This window comes from Triplophysa rosa, linkage group LG7 (genome assembly GCF_024868665.1).
Source record: "Triplophysa rosa linkage group LG7, Trosa_1v2, whole genome shotgun sequence".
In the NCBI taxonomy this organism is placed as follows: domain Eukaryota; kingdom Metazoa; phylum Chordata; class Actinopteri; order Cypriniformes; family Nemacheilidae; genus Triplophysa; species Triplophysa rosa.
In genome coordinates, this window is record NC_079896.1 from 13,542,658 (window position 1) to 13,562,380 (window position 19,723).

A 19,723-nucleotide genomic window follows, 5' to 3' on the forward strand; every position below is an offset into this window, starting at 1 on the left:
ATCACGTAGGCTGAATTTAACTACCTGGAAACCGCTCTCGCTCAGTAGAGCGAGTCCGGTGCGTGTGCCAGTGGTTGTGAGCATTTATAAATCGAACGAGATGTATAGCATTTATCTTTACACCAAGTATATTCATATATGACCGGGCATTGTATATTTGGCCCAGTCTGAGATGGATTGTGTGGGTGGGCGGGTGTGTGTGTGAAGGAGTGAGGTGTGAAGAAAGTAATTTCCTCAGTACACACTTATTACTAATAAATAACTTAGTCATGGCACTTAAAATGTAATGATATGGAAGGTTTGAGTATTACTTTAAAAATGTAAAAGATTAAGATATTTTCTTGTAGACTAGTTTTGATATTATGGTATTAGTGTACAGGTGGTGGCACAGGGCAGAGGTTACGTATCTATGCGTGGATATGCAAACTATAGGAAAGCAAGTTGAATGCTAACTTTCTGCCCAGTGTAGGATATATATCCTAACTTTCACCTTTTTTCGCTCTTTGACTGTCTATTTTGTTGTCTTCATGCCTTTTCTCTATACTAAGCTGCTCAGTTCTTTGTGGAATGAGGGCGTTGATTGAATATTAAACTGGAAAACAATTCAATCTTCCAGTCTTCAGTAATGTAGTAATCATACACGACTTGTTTTGTACTGATTTACTGTTAAAAGATGATATCCCTGCAACACTCGGCATAAACACATATCAGACGAACCAAGACGGCATGTAACGTGTAAACTAGTGTTTCCCAACCCTGGTCCTCGGGGCACACCTTCCAGAATGTTTTAGATCGCTCCCTATATAAAACACCTGATTCAACTCATCAATCAGGGGTTTCATATAGGGAGAGAACTAAAACATTCTGGAAGGTGTGCCCCGAGGACCAGGGTTGGAAAACACTGGTGTAAACGAATGCACGAATTGCATTTTAAATTACGAATAGGGCGAGACGTGAGGAAGACAGTGATGAAAATGATGTTGGTCTCTTTTCTGAGTCCAAAATGTAACCATAACAAACTACCTCTCTGGGGAACAGACACATTTGATTTGTATTTTTTTATGATTCATGTTTGTATTTATTGCTGTGCAGTGGCTCACATGGACAACGCAGTACCTCATGTATGAATCTCACTTAACAACAACAGACGCCTTAACAGTTTTTTTAACTGTTATTATCTTTGTGTACAGTATTTGTATCCGTAGCTTTCTTCAACATTTTCATGCACAGATTTACAGACAAACTCGTATACATGCTCATTCACAAACAAAGCTGAGCTGTTTAAGTCGCTTCCATGATTGACAGTGTTCAGTTGCTGCTGGGATTGGTTGGCCCCTCCACAGGCCCCTCCCCCTTTCGTTCTGACTGCTCGGTTGGATTTTGCTGCTCCACAAAAATATTTACACAAATTAACATAACCATGACAGAGCATGACCTCGCTCTTTCTCTTTTTTGAAAGGTAGTAATATGTCATCTTTTGTGCTCTGCAAAACACACATACTCAAACCGTACCTCATGCGAAAACCTAGTTCCTCTACCTTCAATACCTCAAGCCAGGTCAATCCTAAAATGTAGTCGATGGATGACAGATGTACCCGTAAGAAAGAGAAAGAATGTGAGACATGCTCTTTACCTCCTCTCTTCTGTCTGAGCACCAAAAGACTGGAGACCAATAGAAAGTTTGTGGCACTAAATGGCTCATAAGTGCTGGTAGCACTTCTGTCTCTCAGTGAATGGGAACCGTAAAAAAAACTGTAATATAAATGCTAGCTGTTTACAGGCAAACATTAGTATGCCTGCTCACCAGGACAAAACCTCTTGAATATTACCATTCATCGAAGACAATGGTTGAAATCGCCTCCTTTTTTTTCTTTAGTTTTTCTTTTTCATTATAAGGTATTGTAAATTCATGTTCATGATTTCATGTAATATTGGTCAAATGTTGTACAAATCAATAAAAGAATATAATAATAAACAATGTTGGTTTTCCTGAAATTTTAGGGAGGGGGAGGAATTTTCTAACTCCCATTGTTTCAAAATATGCCTAACCCTTTTGAGAAATAGGTCCAAATTTTGTGTCATAAGTAACTAGAGCATTAAGACATCATTATGAGAAAGACTGGGTCATAATATTGAATTTAATACAATACATCTTTTACAATGGCTTCTGCAATGGAGCAGTTATATTACATAAAAAATATATAAACCCTTTGAATTTCAGATAAGAGAATACCTCAAAGTAATAATATCAATATTAATACTTATATTACGGAATTTAATTTTATAGTTGGCCTACTCTTTATATTGTGCCAGTTCTTTAAGCACAGTTTCGGTCAGGAATGTGTTTAACACAAAAGTATGACCTACTTCATCATCATTTAAAATTTGTTCATTCCTTTCAAGTAAAACATATTAGTCATGACAAGTGAAAAACATGGCGAGGCTTCAAATACAATAAAAAATGTTCATTACCATTTGTAACCAATAAATTTCAACGCTCAGTTTCTGTTGCCTAACTATTTCCCCCGGCCTCGCAGCATCAGCCTACGGTCTAAAATTGTAACAATCTGTCAAAGTCATTAAAAGACAACAAAAAAAGATACCAAAAAAAAAGACCTTATACTTAAAAAATATATGTATTTCACAAGCTCAACAACATGTTTGTAGGCTGCTAGGGTGAATCACTTCGTTTAAGTCGCTTTATATTAAAGGTCTGCTAAATATGTTGATAAAATCTGGAAACTTGAAAGGTTAATCATGACGTGTCACAGCTGACAAACATACACTAACGGTCAAAGGTTTTTGAACATTTGAATTAAATGTTTCTCATTGTCTTAAAAAGGTTTTCATCTGAAGGTGTATTCTTAAATGTCTGCAATTGGTGCAAGTATAATTGTGCAAAATAAACTTTTTTCATTATAAACCAATCAAATTTAATTGATTAAAAAAATGACTTTGAAATGGATGACTTTGACTAAATAATGAAAAAAGAGCAGCCAGTGAGAGCACAAAATAGATGGGAACTGCTTTAATATTGTTTACAAAGCATCTTGGGGTAAAACCTAGGGATGTGCCGAATGGAGCTTCTGAATCAATGAGGCGTTTTCAAAAAAATGTATCGGTGCTTCGACGCTTTTGACACAGTGCTATACTTCGCCATCTGGTGGTCAATAAAAATTCCTACAACAACTGTCACTCAGATATTTTGTTCATTGAAATGTTATTATAAGTTTTATTTGTATATTTAATATATAATTTAATAATATATAGAATTAGAACTCAAAGTAACAAAGAAAAATAAGCACATCCAGTTCTTAAGTAACATGAATAATAATTTAATATATATGAAGACTCCCAAAATTAGATTTGTTAAATTTCTGTTTTTCAAAATTTTAACAAATTATGTTTTTATGGTGCATTCCACTTAATATCAATTAAACTGTAGTTGGTTTAAGCCATAACTCGAAAAATGCGGCAATCTAACACAAGGAACCAAACTCTTCATCTTCATCTATATATATATATATATATATATATATATATAGGCCTATATAATAAATAATAATATAGTGTGAATGTGGACACAATTTTAAGTGTTTGGTTGGTGTTGGCCTTAAATCCAACATAGCCTGTAAACCTTAAATACAATAGATTAACCCACCAAACTAATGGATACTAAAGTACTCTGTGTTCTTAAATAGTGTAATCTATTACAACAAATAAAAATGGAATAGAATATGAAAATCTAAACTCAAAACGGGTGACTTTTCTTGCATTTTAATTACTTTATTGCTCATTTGTTGAGGGAAATAGATAGTTTTTATTGTCCCAACGGAAATTTCTTTATTATTAATATGTATTTTACCCTCTCCCCAGATGGGGCAGACTGGTGCTCTGTTGTTTGAGTATCGTTGCCCAGAGCGTTTGGATGTTTGGAGCGTAGGTGACGAAGCATTAAGGATGTATTATTGGAATAAGACAAAGTTTGCTCGCATATCAGACATGACACTTTATTAGCAGTGTCGAGACTGAGGTGTTCCCACACTTGAGAACGGGGTCTTTTGCGTGCATTCTCCATTTAAAGATCAAACACACTTCTGCACGTGTAAACTGCAGAGAATAGAGGACGGCGTTTACTAGCAGAAAACCAGTTTGTGGTTGAAGAAACACTTTTATACTTTTTGGGAACAGTGTTAAACCTGCAATTTACTTTTTGACAACAGACATTAACATGTCATGGTTTTAAATAGTACTTTAATTAGCAATACAAAATGATAAAATTATATAAATTAAATAAATAATTATAACATTCCTATGGGACAGCGCAATCGACGCGCTTTGAGTTTGATCCCTGCATGACGTGTCAGTGAGGTAACGAAGCTTCGTTTCCTCAGGTCACGTGACAGACTCATTTCAAGCAATGCTCCGGAACACTGTTTCGAAGCACTAGTGTGTCGAAAACTCGATACGTGTGTCGACACGGGGTGTCGAGCAACCCATCCCTAGTAAAACCCCAAGTAGATGCTTGAGAAAATGAGAACATTAATGCAAATTGTAGGCAAAAGATGACTATACATTGAAGATGCTAAATTATAATTATAGTTTTGTTTTTTGTTCAGATTATTTTTAGTTGAAACATAATCCTCAAAATTTGTGTTTGTGTTATTCTACAGTTTTGATGATTTTACTATTTTTCTAAAATGTGGAAAAAATATGAATAAGTGAGTGAGTAAGTGTTCAAAAACTTTTGACCGGTAGTGTACGCTTTGAATTGCATAATTAGTGAATAATAATTCACATATAGTGAAGCAAAAACTAACGTCACTTGCGTTTCATATCTGTGGTCACTAGATGGCGACGTTTTATATACAAAGCAACTTAGTTTTTCTCAATCGCCAACCCACAGTTAATGAAACAATTCACAATTTTCTCACAACTATAAACACATTCTCAGAACTATACAACAACTTGTACAAACCTCAAACTTCCAGGTCAAAATCAAACATTCTAGTCAAAAACGTATTCTCTTCTGTCAAAATCAAACTTTTGGTCTCAAATGATATAAAAAAGTTTACAAATACACAGATTACTTTTCTGAGATCAATTCAAAACACTGTAACAAAAACCTCTTATTGGGATTCAAGAAAAATTGACAGCTCAGTGTCTATTGCAATATACAACATAAAAGAGTGCAGATAGAGCGATATGCAACGACCTTTAGGGAAAAAATATCTTCATTAGGCTACACTACTCTAGATGAAAATAGATGAAGTAGATTACAAGAAAACAAGAAAAGTTCAAAAACCAAAGAACAATATGAACTGAGTATGCAACACTATACTGTCAATTACATAAATAAATAAATAAATAAATAAAGCATCATCTGCACCTTTGACCCTGTTTCGTAAAAGTATACTATAGCAGTTTCTTGGTCTTCTGACACAAGATATTCTTTACTGTAAGTGGTTCTTCAAAAATACAGAACATGTAAAAAAGGCTACAAAAACAAATTTGTAAATTTGACAATCTCAGATTTGAAAGTGCAGACATGTGCTACTGTTTGCTGGATACATTTACATTTAGTCATTTAGCAGACACTTTATCCAAAGCGACTTACAAATGAGTTAAACAATGGAAGCAATTGGAACAACATTAGGACAACAAAAAGCATAAGTGCAATAGCCTACCACAGTATACAAAGCTAAGTTTTTTTTTTGAAAGAGTAGAAAAGAGATAGAAGTCAGAACTGATTGGTCAGGTGCTGACGGAAGAGATGTGTTTTCAGAGGATTCTTAAAGATGGCTACAGAATCTGCTGATCTTGTAGCAGCGGGCAGATCATTCCACAAATGCGGAACCGATCCAGAGAAGGTACGTGAGAGATTTTTTACCTTTTGGGGATGGCACCACAAGACGTCGTTCGTTTGTAGAGCGTAGGGATCTGGCGGGTACATAAGTCTGTATTAGCGAGTGAAGATAAGGGGGTGCCAAACCAGTGGTGGTCTTGTAGGCCAAGAGCAGACCCTTGAATTTGATGCGAGCGACTATAGGCAGCCAATGTCTTAATGAAGAGAGGAGTGATGTGCGCTCTCTTCGGTTCATTGAAGACCACTCTTGCTGCCGCATTCTGGATCACCTGTAGAGGTTTGGTTGTGCAAGCTGGAAGTCCAGCCAGTAGCGCATTGCAGTAGTGCAGTCTGGACAGAACAAGAGCCTGGACTAGAACTTGCAGCATGCTTAGATAGGAAAGGTTTAATTTTCCTAATATTGTAGAGGATGAATCTACAGGACCGGGTGGTGGGAGAGTGTTCGTAGGTTGCGTCGGTATGTGACCAGTGGGGAAGCATGTGTAGTGTCTGGAGAAGTTATAGGTCGAGATCAAGGGTGATGAGGAAATGATCCGACGTGTGCAGCGTGGTGACCTGGGAGTGATGAGTGGAGCAGTATCGTGTGTACATTTACATTTAGTTATTTAGCAGATGCTTTTATCCAAAGCAACATACAAAGTAGGGGAAAAACATATGTGTGGATAAGATCTAGTTGATTACCAGACTTATGGGTTGCTGAAGTAGGGACTCGCTTGAGGTCAAACGACGCAGTCAGGTTGAAGTCGGCAGCCTGTGGTTTTTCAAGGTGGATGTTGAAGTCTCCAAGTACCACCAGAGGAGTACCATCCTCTGGGAAGAATGACGCGTATCCAACTCCTCCAAGAAATGTCCAACTGGGGGATGATAAATAACTACAACATGAGTTTTAACAGGTGGATGACAGTAACAGCATGTGATACAGAATAGTGAAATGTCTCTTATATAAAGTTATGTTACGGTGTACTGTAATTATACTGTATGATGATTCTCGGATGCAATTTCTTAAGCACATTTGCTCCTATTTATATTATCATGCGATTCTGTTTGGTGTGTTGCTACAGAATGTTTACTGATGGATAAATGTGTTATTCAAGTTTACATTGTGACACTTCAGTAACTTCAATATATTGTGTGTTTGTGTTTTCTGAACATGGCAAAATGAGGATATTTTTGTGTGGAGTTTTGCAGAAATCACAAAAAAATGTATATGTGATTGAAAACAAATGAACTGTGTTAAATGTTTTCAGAGATGTGTCCTTTTTTGAGAAAATTGTTTTTGAGAAAATTTGGTTTGGAAAATTGTGCCAACTGTATCAGTTACAGTCTGTTAGCAACCAAGAAAAACTGCAGAGGGCTTTGCGGTGATTGTAACTAGGCTACTATATAAAATGTGTGCTGAAACTGTTATTGTCGATAGTTTTATAACTAGATACTTTTCTCAACATCAAGAAGAGAACCTAATGTTAGCTCTCCTTTAGTATAATGCAACAGTTACACCTGGTTATTCTTACACCATAACTCCAATATATGTCATTGCATAAATATTAAGTGATTAATCAATAATCTATATAATGATATGTTCTGTACCTGAACCAGTATTTTCTGGATAATATATTTATAACAGACATGTTTTTTCCAATCACATTAGTACCTTTGTTTCATTGTGGTGAGCATCAGAGTGTGAAAGAATAAAAAGAATGGTTGATGATTTTCAGGTGTTTACGGTGTAGCCTCAAGCTCTTGTCGTAGGAGATGTAATTACATTGTTAGGTTGCACAGGGTGAGTATAGCGCATGCTCTTTATCGTTCAGACTGATAACATTTAAATAACACTAGAAAATCACCTAAAGCAACAGAGATCCTGCACATTGTAAACACACAAAGGCTAAATAAACAACACACATTTTCAGAGAATTTTTGTTCCTTTCATCAAAGTAAACATCTATCTTTTCTTTATTACAATAAAATATTAACCTACACTGTAAAACGTTTTGCAGCAGGTTGCCAGTAATTTACTGTAAATTAAATTTACAATTTTGTTTTAAACAAACTTACCTAGTTCTTATATTTTCTTTCGTAAAACAATATAAGCAAAGAAACAATGAAAATATAAGAAATGTTGTAATAAGTTATAAATTAAAAAATAAGAGTGATAAATAAGTATTCAAGGAACATTGCAGAAAATGTTCAAATCAAATATTCCAGAAATCTGTAAATTAAGCTTTGTTATATACAAAATCCTTATTTTAGACAGAAACCATAAAGTCTTATCGTCATTAGTCGTATCGCCATGGTCTTGTAACATGTAGATTCAATATTCTCAAATATTTTGTTCTTTGTAGTGTTGCAGTACTGCTGGGCAACTACTGTGGAATGTAGCCTCCAGGGGCCGAATGTTTAAAACTAAGTGATTTCATCCTTATGCATCTACACAAGTACCCATAGGGTGTTCACAATTTATAGGTTTATATTTTATTTAAATCCTTATGTGCAGGAAAATTGCATAATCATTGTGTGTGTACACAAGGTTTGTACATCAATCCCCTGGTCAGAGAAAGGGATGCTTGTTTACATTTTTAGGGACTAGTACAAAAAATGCTAAAACACAATTTTTGGACATTTTTAAGCTTATTTTCTCTTAATTCTAGATACAAAACATTCATACAACATGTAAAATGTCTAATACATCTCTTGCAAAAGCAAACACTTACAACTGAAAATTGTTTATTATTTTAACTGAAAATCATAAAAGGGATACTGCACCCAAAAATGAAAATTCTGTCGTTTACTCTCCCTCAAGTTGTTCCATACCTGTATTAATTCCACAGTTTGTGGTCGTGCCCCTCTGAACACCCATATTGTGCAGGGCTGTACAGTGTTCTTTTATTTTGTATATTCTCTTTACCAGTTTTAGCAGCAATTTACCAGTAAGTAGTAAGGTTCTTGTAAATAGTAAAGTGTAGAAGCCATGTGTTTGTTGGATTTATTACCATTTGTATTTCCATAATTTAACTACAAACATAAACTATAGCTAGTATAATGAAACTATGGTATTTTTAGTTGCTGTGGTTTTACTAAAGATTATTAATTGGAGTATGGTTCCTATATTTAGAAAATGGTCAATTTGTGGAAAGGCTACTGTGGTTTTACTGCAAATACCATCCCTGCTGAAAAAAACAATGAATTTTTTAATTAGAATGAGATTTTTAAATAAAATTCCTCTTTGTAGTGTGTTTGGGGTTTTATTCCAATAGGATTTACCATCCCACCAATAGAATCCGTCACATAAACAAGTATCCATAGTACAATTCCCATTATAACCATTAAATCCATTACATTTTATGTTGTATTTTGGGCAGGGTTCTATTGTTTTATTTCAACAGGAATACTTCAACTATAGTTACTTCAGTAAAAACATCATTCAATTTCCAAATCGCTTTTAATGATATAGCAGCAGATCAGAAGTTAACATGCACGTGTAGCTCAGGGTGTATGTGATGCTTATTTACCGTTTAGCCGTTATGCCGATCATTTTCATGACAATGTTTCAACGATCTTTGACTGATCGTAACTCACAGATGATTACACCACATTTTAACATGTGCCTTTTTCGTCTTTTATTGTTCTATTTGCCTTTTTAGAGCGCTATCAACGGCGTAGCAGCGCGTACGTTACTGCGGTCAAGCCAGCCGTGGTTTGAAAATACACGGTCAAGCCAGCTGCCGTTTAGATTCTGATGCTCGCATACTGAGTGGTTTACGGTATATTCCAGAAATGCCGCTTTTAAAGCTTTTTTTAAAATGTAGATGATCCGTGTGTCTCGTCAATAACATATTTCTTGTCTTAAGTTTAGAATATCTCGTTTTTGTCGTAATTTATGCATTTTTTGTAAGAATGTTTGCATTATCAATGCTGTATATTGTGAAAACAATGTCTCTGTCTGTAACTTTTAATTATTTATTATTTTAATACCTTTTAGACCTTTGTCGTGCAAATAAAACGGTTTATGCAGTTAAATAGTTTGTCTATTATCTGTAGTCTTACGAAAATTGACCACTTGATTTTTGTGGTAGAAGTGTAGTAACCATGTTTTTTTTGTGTATTGATTACTATAGGCAAACCATGGTTTTAATACAGTACCCATGGATTTGAACAGGTAATAAGTAGGTAGGCTACAGTATTTTTGAAAGCATTTTGTTGCGTTTTGTAAAAATATTTTAAGAATAAGAATATATTATATACTGGAGTACAGAAACATTATTTCTAATAAGTAGAAACAACTGATGGTGGGTTTCTGTAGGGGCCATCCCACACTATATGCACACCATATATGGATTTATTTTACTGTAGCGTTTTGGAGAAATACACATTTTTCCACTTCAAATGCCTATAGAAACATTATTTCTAATAAGTAGAAAAAACTGATGGTGGGTTTCTATAGGGGCCATCCCACACTATATGCACACCATATATGGACTTATTTTACTGTAGCGTTTTGGAGAAATACACATTTTTCAATTCAATTCAATTTTATTTATATAGCGCTTTTCACAATGTGCATTGTTCCAAAGCAGCTTTACAGGAGCAAATAAGAAAAACACAGAAAGGTAAAACACAGCACAGTGCATGGTGTTTATAGACCAAGCAAGATCATTATAATAAATAATATCTAATAAATAAATGAATAAATAAATAAATAAATAAATAAATGCAGTCTCCCGGTGAGCAAGCCAACACTGCACTGCTCTGCTGTGGCGAGGAACCCAAACTCAAATGATGAATAATGGAGAAAAAAAAACCTCGGGAGAAACCAGGCTCAGCCGGGAGGGCCAGATCTCCTCTGACGTCATGTGATGTAAGTTTAGCATTAAATACCAAGTATTGTAAATTTAGCATTTATGTGACAGGTAGTCCGTCTTTGCTCTCGGTTGGGGATGGAATTGTCTGAGCTGGGCCAGCCAGATGGTTGTCTTTTTCTTGGGTGGTGATGGAATTGCCTTGGATGGAGCTGGGATGGTCAGTCAGTCCGCAGGCTCTCACAGGAGGATGGCACAGGATTTTCCGATGTAGCTGGCGTAATCTCTAGTTGTGGATGGGCATATGACGTTCATCTGGGCCTGGCGGAATCTCTCCCTACCTCGGGATGGGCATCCCGAGGCGAGGGCAGAAACAGAATAATTAGCATAGCTGCTGTTCATTAGCTATGTGTTAGTGAAAGCTTGGCTGAAAAGATGTGTCTTTAATCTAGATTTAAATTGGGAGAGTGTGTCTGACCCTCGAATAGTATCGGGGAGGCTATTCCAGAGTTTGTTGTTTTTACATGGCTCTACTCGCTCGGTGTTAGCATCACCTTTGCTGGAACTGTCAGCTTCTCATCATTAAAGACATGGGAGGACATAAAGGATGTAATGTGGAGATTATGGAGAAGCTATTACAAATAAACTCAAATCAAATGGAGTTTATTTATAGAAGCATTTTGGAGAAATACACACTATATGCACACTATATATGGACTTATTTTACTGTACAATACACATTTCTCCACTTCAAATGCTGGAAACGTGTATTTCTCCAAAATGCTACAGTAAAATAAGTCCATACTGTATATGGTGTGCATATAGTGTGGGATAGCCCCTACAGAAATCCATCATCAGTTTTTTCTACTTATTAGAAAAAATGTTTTTATAGGCTTTCAAAGTTGAAAAATGTGTATTTCTCCAAAATGCTACAGTAAAATAAGTCCATATATGGTGTGCATATAGTGTGGGATGGCCCCTATAGAAACCCACCATCAGTTTTTTCTACTTATTAGAAATAATGTTTCTATAGGCATTTGAAGTGGAAAAATGTGTATTTCTCCAAAATGCTACAGTAAAATAAGTCCATATTGTATGCATATAGTGGGGTATGGCTCCTACTTAAACCCACCATCATATTTTTTTACTTATGAGAAATAATGTTTGTATAGTCAATTATATTGGAATAATATTTTTCAAACAAAATGCTTTCAAAAAACATACTGTAGTTAAACCTGTTCAAATCCATGGGTACTGTAATTGCATAATTGCAAACTGCATAAACCGTTTTGTTTGCAGGACAAAGGTCTAGAAGGCATTAAAATAATACATATTTAAGATACAGACAGAGACATTGTTTTCACAATATACAGACAGAGACATTGGTTTCACAATATAACGTTACAGCAATCATAATGCAAACATTCGGAGAAAAAAACCTGCGTAAATTACGACAAAAACGAGATATTCTAAACGTAAAACAAGAAATATGTTATTGACAAGAGACGCGGATCATCTACATTTAAACAAAGCTTTACAAGCGGTGTTCCTGTAATTTACCGTAAACCACTCAATAAGCGCGCATCTAAACCTAAACGGCGGCTGGCTTGACCGTGTATTTTCAAACCGCGGCTGGCTTGACCGCAGTCCTACGTTTACATTAGTTTAGCGGGGAAGATCCCAGAGTTGCCAGATTTGCGTAAAAAATCTGCCAAATGGTCAGAAAGCTTGTCAGAAAACCGCGAGCTTAGAAAAACTGAAATACTTGGCAACAGCAAAAGGTCCTGGCAGATCGCAAGCCAGATAAATTGCGCACACAGGAAAACCCGCTGCATAGAAACCATTTTCTACTTTTGGACCGTTTTATAAATGTAGTGGAGTAAAAGGTATGATATTTGTCTTTCAAATGTAGTGAAGTTAAAGTACAAGTATACTTAGAAAAAATAATACTCAAGTAAAGTACAGATACTCAGAAAGTCTACTTAAGTACAGTACTCAGGTAAATTTTACTTTGTTACTGTCCACCTCTGAGTAGGTTTGCATTTGTTAGAAATGGTTTAATAAAATATTTAAAATCAATACATAATACATGATATAATTTGCTCTTGAGTCAAGTAGCCATGTTAAAATCAGGATAATGTACAGCCAGTCGGTTTTCATCGCAAAAGAAACCGCTTCTGTGTGATACTTGTCTCCGCTTCAGTCCTTTATTCTATCATAAGCAGGTGCCTGTACTGTACAGTATCACATACTTGCATTGGAATGTCGCCACAGTTACTATGAAAAATAAGCCAAATCACTAATTGACCAGTGTGAATTTTCTAAATTCCTCAAAACAACGAACAATTTTCTAAGTCTGACTATCTATAAGTAACTCGAGACAAGACATTTTTATACTCCACGTAGACTGTAAATCATTAAAAAAAACGATGTAACGTTTACATTACGTTATTGTGCTTTTTATTCAAAGAAGCTCCCTTTTGTTTGTCTTGTCCTCTCCAATATGGCAGCATTGTTGAACCCATAACAGCAACAGGCCAAAGCCTTTAATGCGGGGTCTATTTATGTCTGTGACTGCATGTACCCTTTGTTAACAGACTTCTGAAATGGCCCTTTGTGAAGAGAGAAATCATAAAAAATGGTTTCCTTTTTCCAAAGTGCCCAGAGACGGCACAAAAACACAGTTTTAAATTTGACCAAAATGTGCTTGAAAAAGCCCTTGAATTTGGTGTTGATGAAAGTGTGGGAACCCTGCATACGTGTTTAAAATAAATGAAACGCGCACCGTGTAGTACTGATGGTGCACGTCAAACAAGTTGCCCCTAAAATAACGCGGACTCGTTGCATCATGTTGCTCTCCTTAGTCTGATATGATGCTCTGCAGAAAAAAAACAGAATTAAATAGCGGTGTGTTCTGCAACACACAGAGAAGCGGAAGAAAACAAAAGAGTGACACTTACTAAAACGGCCTGATTTTACAACAAAATGCATAAAATCTGCACTAATTTCTTTCGCATCCAGAGACAACCTCTACCTCCACTAGACTAGTCTTTGTGCCATTAACCAGGTCAGTCATCTCATTGAAGCCTTAATAAAAACTGAAGTTCAAATAAATGTTTAATTGTCCATCTCACAGTAAAATAAAAATGTTTGATGCTGCAAATCCCTTAAAATAATCAAGCAATCTATATTAAAAACAAAAATAATACACAGAAAAGTAACCTATTTGCAACAATAACACAATAGTGCTAATGTAATGTCTTAACATAATATTGCTCTGACAATAGGGTTGTTTCTATTTAAATAGCTCCGTTTACACATTTAGTATAAGGGGGTCCCTGCTCCATGCATCTCTCATCTGGGGTCCTTGCCCCGAAAAACGTTGAACACCCCTGGTGTAGCGCATTACTGTCTCTTGTGTATGCGTTTGGAACTCCCTTCACAAAGGGAATAACTGGCCAAATGTTAGCTTGACAATGCCGCACGTGCACTCTGAATCCAGCGCTCGTTTGTTGAAAATAAACAACATTTTTAATACTTCTTGTTAAATATTGTGTAATTATGTCTTATTTCACTTTGTTTTTTCACTCCACTTGGCATTAATAAAGGGAAAATTAATGAAAAAGAGAGTAAATCTGTGGACTTTCTTCACAGTTTCGCCATTGACCTGCCAATCAAAACGGATCATTTTAGCCACGGATCTTAGTTAACAAACACTCTCGAAACAAATACATACTTCATGTTCCACAACCTTTCAATAAGATTATACTGCATTTTTAACACAAAAATAGATATTAGATAGAAAATAGACATTTTAAGCTCTTTAGAAAGAGCTCGAGCAGAACTCACCTTTCCCCAGGCGCTCATAACCGCGAATTGCAGGAAAGCAACCGGAACTTAAAGGTGCAGTGAACTAGGACCACAATTTTAACCCGAGCTTTTGTTATATAAGAGGTAATCATATTCAAGCGAACATCCTGTAAGTGTCAGACCTGAAAACGCCCTTGTTACTGAAATGACAACTGTTATTGACACGAGGCTCAGCAAACGGCAGGTCCTGGCAGGGCGGATTTAGTGAACCATTTTACTTATTTAACCATTTTTACATTTAGCCATTTTACTTAACTGCAACCCTTATTTTTCTTCCTCATCAATGCACACAACTTTTCACCCCAGTCAAAGTGACAGGGGAAAACTAAGCTTAATAAACGCAGATACTCACTAATTAAAAAACTAATAATAATGATTTCCCAAATGATAAACATGGGAAAAAAATACATCTGCAGGGTTTTTCCTGGCTCAAAATGAGGCGGAGGTGGTGCAACGCTCGTGTAGGCCTACCGTCCCCTTAAGTGTCTTAACAAAACAGTTATATTAAAGTTCTAAAAAAATTGATGAAATGAAAACTAATAAGTTATATAAAGCATTAAATTTATTCAATCAAACAGAAAAGTTGAAAATTTTAATATTTTAATATAAGCCATTTTTATAAGACTTTTTAGCCCATAAGTAGGCCTAACCAGTCTAACTAAATGAGCAATGCTCATTCACACCCTACGTTCTCTTGTTGTTCACTGAGCTTTGAACGATTCACTGATCTCTTACATTCTGTGTAAACGAATTGGTTCAAAGGAGTCATTAACCTTCCTTCGGATTCCGACAGTAGGAATGCGTGGTTGAAGTTCATTTTTAAAGACGTTCCAGCTCACGTGGGGAAAACATTGAGCGTTTGTTCGCTTCATTTCAACGCGGATTCCTTGAACAAGTCTTTGCGGAGAGACTAAAATTAAAAAGCAGTGCTGTGCCATCAATATTGGATTCGACAGGAATGGCGCAGCAATCTTATGTGAGTAAAACATATTTACTATGCGTCACTATTGCTTTGTTAGAGATCGCATGATATGCCCTGATAGTATTACCTGGGGACCTCTAGTCATTTGTAATAATTGTAATCGGTATCTCTGTGATTTGGCGGGCTCATATATCATTTTCAAGGTTTTATCCACCGTTTGAATAATGGAGGCTGTTTTGATATTATTTCTGGTGCTGGGTCATTTTGGCCGGGAGTCTACCGTTTGTTTATTTATCATGAAAACTATAACATTTGAGACCCGCGATCGCGGTGATCTTCTGTCCGGTTCGCAGGTCTTAAATGCTGACATGTACGGTCATATATCACTAAACACCATACAACTATAGGCTATACAAACTATACGCAAAGCCTTGCCATCACATCTGGGAAATAAGTCCGTAAATTTGAGTAAAATCAAGTTACGTAACGTTACGTGTCTAACCAAATTCACAGAAGGCTCCAACTAAGTCAACTACACAAGCAGCTATCCAATCATTGCAGTGGGCGTTTACTTCCAAGTCTTCTATGCGGCCCGCCCTTAAAAACCGAGCGTTTCTCCAGCCGACCTCAAAACCAGGGTAGAAAATAGCCTATTACTTATTGATTTTGATGTTTTCGAATGTAAAAACCACGCGAACGTCATAAGTAGACATCAGACAATAGAAGACATGTTTTAAACACAAAAACATGTGTAATAGCGGTGCACCATTGATTTACATCACACAAACAAGCACCGCGACAAATACCGTACCCCAAACAAGCGGCTCTGTCTAAAACACGTGTAAAACTGTATCGCACGTGTGCTACACTGGTACATTTATTCTTAGCACAGATGGATTTTTTCGTTTGTGGGTGATGTAAAAGCATCTTGAGGGCTCATGGCCATGGCAGGTCAGTCTGCACAGCTCCACCTCGGGTCATTTCTGTGGATGTTCTCTCATCACCAATGTCTGGGTTTTGACAGCAGCACACTGTTTCTCAAAGTAAGAACGTACGTTACATTTTATATTTGTCATGCAAGAAACACTTAAAAGCATGGGGGGAAAAATCTGCTTACATTCAATGTCCGCATACCCACTCTTGGGCAAAAAACACAGCAGGGAGTTATTGTCCATGAAGTCTCTAGAACTGTCAGTAGGCGCATCATTCACTTTGCATGCAACACTAGCAATTACAATGACATCGCTCTCTTGTGTCTGTCCTCTCCAGTCACCTTTAATAACTATATTAGACCTGTGTGTCTGGCAGCCGGAAACAGTGTCTTTGCTTCTGGCACCAGCAGCTGGATCACAGGCTGGGGACATATTGCAAGTGGAGGTACAAACATCTACAAACAACATATTATAATAAAATATACTGTACAGTACACCCGTGTGTCACAATACCAGCGCTGGATCACTAATTATATCAAACAGAATTTGCTGGGATTTGTCAACTTAAGCACCCCCAAACTCTTTCTCTTCTGCCAGCCTGAGTAAAAATCTCTCTTTTAATACAATACTGATCGAGCTGACAGTGCCATGGGAGGAGGGACTGGAAGCTGCCTACGAGAGAAAGAAGGCGAAGTATGCAGACCTGGTCGCGGAGTGCAGAGAAAGTGGATGGAGTGTGAGGTTGTACCCGGTGGAGGTGGGAGCCAGAGGCTTTGTGGGCAGATCAACATCATGCCTGCTCAAGGACCTGGGACTACGGGGAGCCACACTGAGCAGATCCACCAAAGAGCTCTCTGAGGAAGCGGAGAAAGCAAGCCACTGGCTCTGGCTGAAACGATGAGAAAAGGCTTGGGGAGTAACATCTAACTAGGTTTTGCTGCAGGGGGTGTCAGGGAGACATCCCTGTTCACTGCCCCGCCACCAGGAGACGTTCTGGGTTATGGGGCGAAACGTCAATGAGCGGTGGTCCCCAGCTGAAGACCCTGCAGCAAAACCATGCGGTATGTGGTCAGGCTTAGGCCTGCCTCAGGGAAGAGGACGCCCCTGTCATGCACAGTCCACCACAGGTACCGTGGGAGGTGCGACAGGCCTAAGGTCCAGCAGAAAGACCACCTCGCTGTAATGAATAACACCTACAAAGAAAAGAAATACACATTTATATATCCTAAACTTATTTCTTTGATGGCTTTTATGTGTGTTTTCGGTGTAGCCTCAACCTCTTGTTTTGTGAGGTCTTCCAAAATCGATGCAACTGCAATAGCGGATGCTGGACAAACTGCTGCAACGATTTCAGACAGAAATATGGTGGTAAGGCCAACCCACAAAAAATCCTCAGTATACACGCAAACACACTCAAGCACACACACTGTGTTTTTAATATGTACCGTATATTTCCACATTTTAGAATCATAATGAACTTGTCAAAGCTATGGACTAACAAAATTTTAAATCAGATTTTTGTAATAAAATCTTTTGTAATAAAAACGATGAATATGTTGGCTCAGTTATATTTTTCAACAAAACTATTTTCAAACACAAAATCACCCTAAACTTTTGAACAGTTGTGTATACTGTGTATATAAGTTTATATAATATAACTTTGTTTTTATTTCTCTGCAGTTTGGGGTATGTGATAACTCTCAGGATGGTCTCAGGAACTCGCGGGTGTTGTAAACGCAAGTAAGCAGTAACATAAATAGTCTTCTATAAAACTGCTGCACTAAATTCAAGCTGATCTTCTAAACATCTAGTTTTAGGGTGTATATGCTAATGATTGTGAGCTTCTGTCTGTTTTCTATTTCACTTTTGCTTCATTTAGCATGATTACTGCAAGCACATTGTTCACCATTTCTTTCTTTTGTATGCACAAATATAAAATAAATTGGGGAAATGGGTATTGTAATACACAGAATACATCAGTTCCACAGCATCTCATTAATTCTGCTTTCTTACCAAAGTATTTTCGTTGAATCCTTTGAACTAAGCTATTTTATATATAGGGGAAAAGTTCTGTAGCCCCTACAGCATTCTTCATCTATAATAACTAGATGCACATTTACACTGTATAGACAAAGAAAAGTTAGCCCCTACTGAATGGAATAGAATATTTGCATAATTTTCCATAGAAAACAATGTTAAAATCAGTCATCAGTTACTGCCAAAGCACAAAAACAACAGTAACTACAACAGTAACCATTTTTCAGTCATAGTAAGCCACAGGATATCAGCTTCACCCTGGCAACATTCCTTTTGGATAAGCGCCTACTGGCACACTAAATTAATATACAGTAAGGTTCAAGATTTCTATTTGTCACATATATCTGTTGAGCAGTTGCTTTATCACGTTGTGGTACATGTGGTACTCTCTATTGTCCTGATATAGAAGGTTTTAGGATCACTGGGGAGATCCAGAATCTCCTCGTTGTGGTATAGTCACTGCCTCTTTCTGAGGTCAACATCCAGCTCCTTGGTTTTGTTGACATTCATGAAAAGACAGTTTAATGGACACTATGGTGTCAGTTTCTCAAGCCCATAGTACTCTTTTAATTCACTACTATAAGTGTTATATCAACAGTGCACTGGTTACCTATTAAGCAACGCATTAACTTTAAAATCTTACTGAAAAAAGTGCTTTTTAAATAAAGTTGAGTTGACTGTTACATTATCAATCTGGCAATAGTATGCAGGTTTTCATGAATGTAAATTACATTTACATTTATTCATTTGGCAGACGCTTTTATCCAAAGCGACTTACAAGTAGGAGAGCATATAAAAATGTTGTTAACACGCTAAACAGTACCGTTAGTTTACAAAGCCATGCTACTAGGATGATTAAAGCTGGAGTAAGCAAAGGAAAGAATGTATATACAGTGAGGGAAATAAGTATTTGATCCCCTGCTGATTTTGTAAGTTTGCCTACTTACAAACAAATGAAGGGTCTATAATTTTTATGGTGGGTTTATTTTAACTGATAGACACAGAATATTAAAAAAAATCAGGGGAAAAAAATGTTATATAAAGGTTATAAATTGATTTGCATTTCAGTCAGTGAAATAAGTATTTGATCCCCTACCAACTAGCAAGAATTCTGGCTCCACAGATTGGTTATGTGCCTATATGGACCACAGATTAGTCCTGTCACTTTAAGAAAGTACTCCTAAATCAGCTTGTTATGTATATAAAAGATGCCTGCCAACAGAATCTGTATCTTCCAGTTCAACCTCTCCAACACCATGGTCCAGACCAAATAGGTTTTAAAGGATGTCAGCGACAAGAT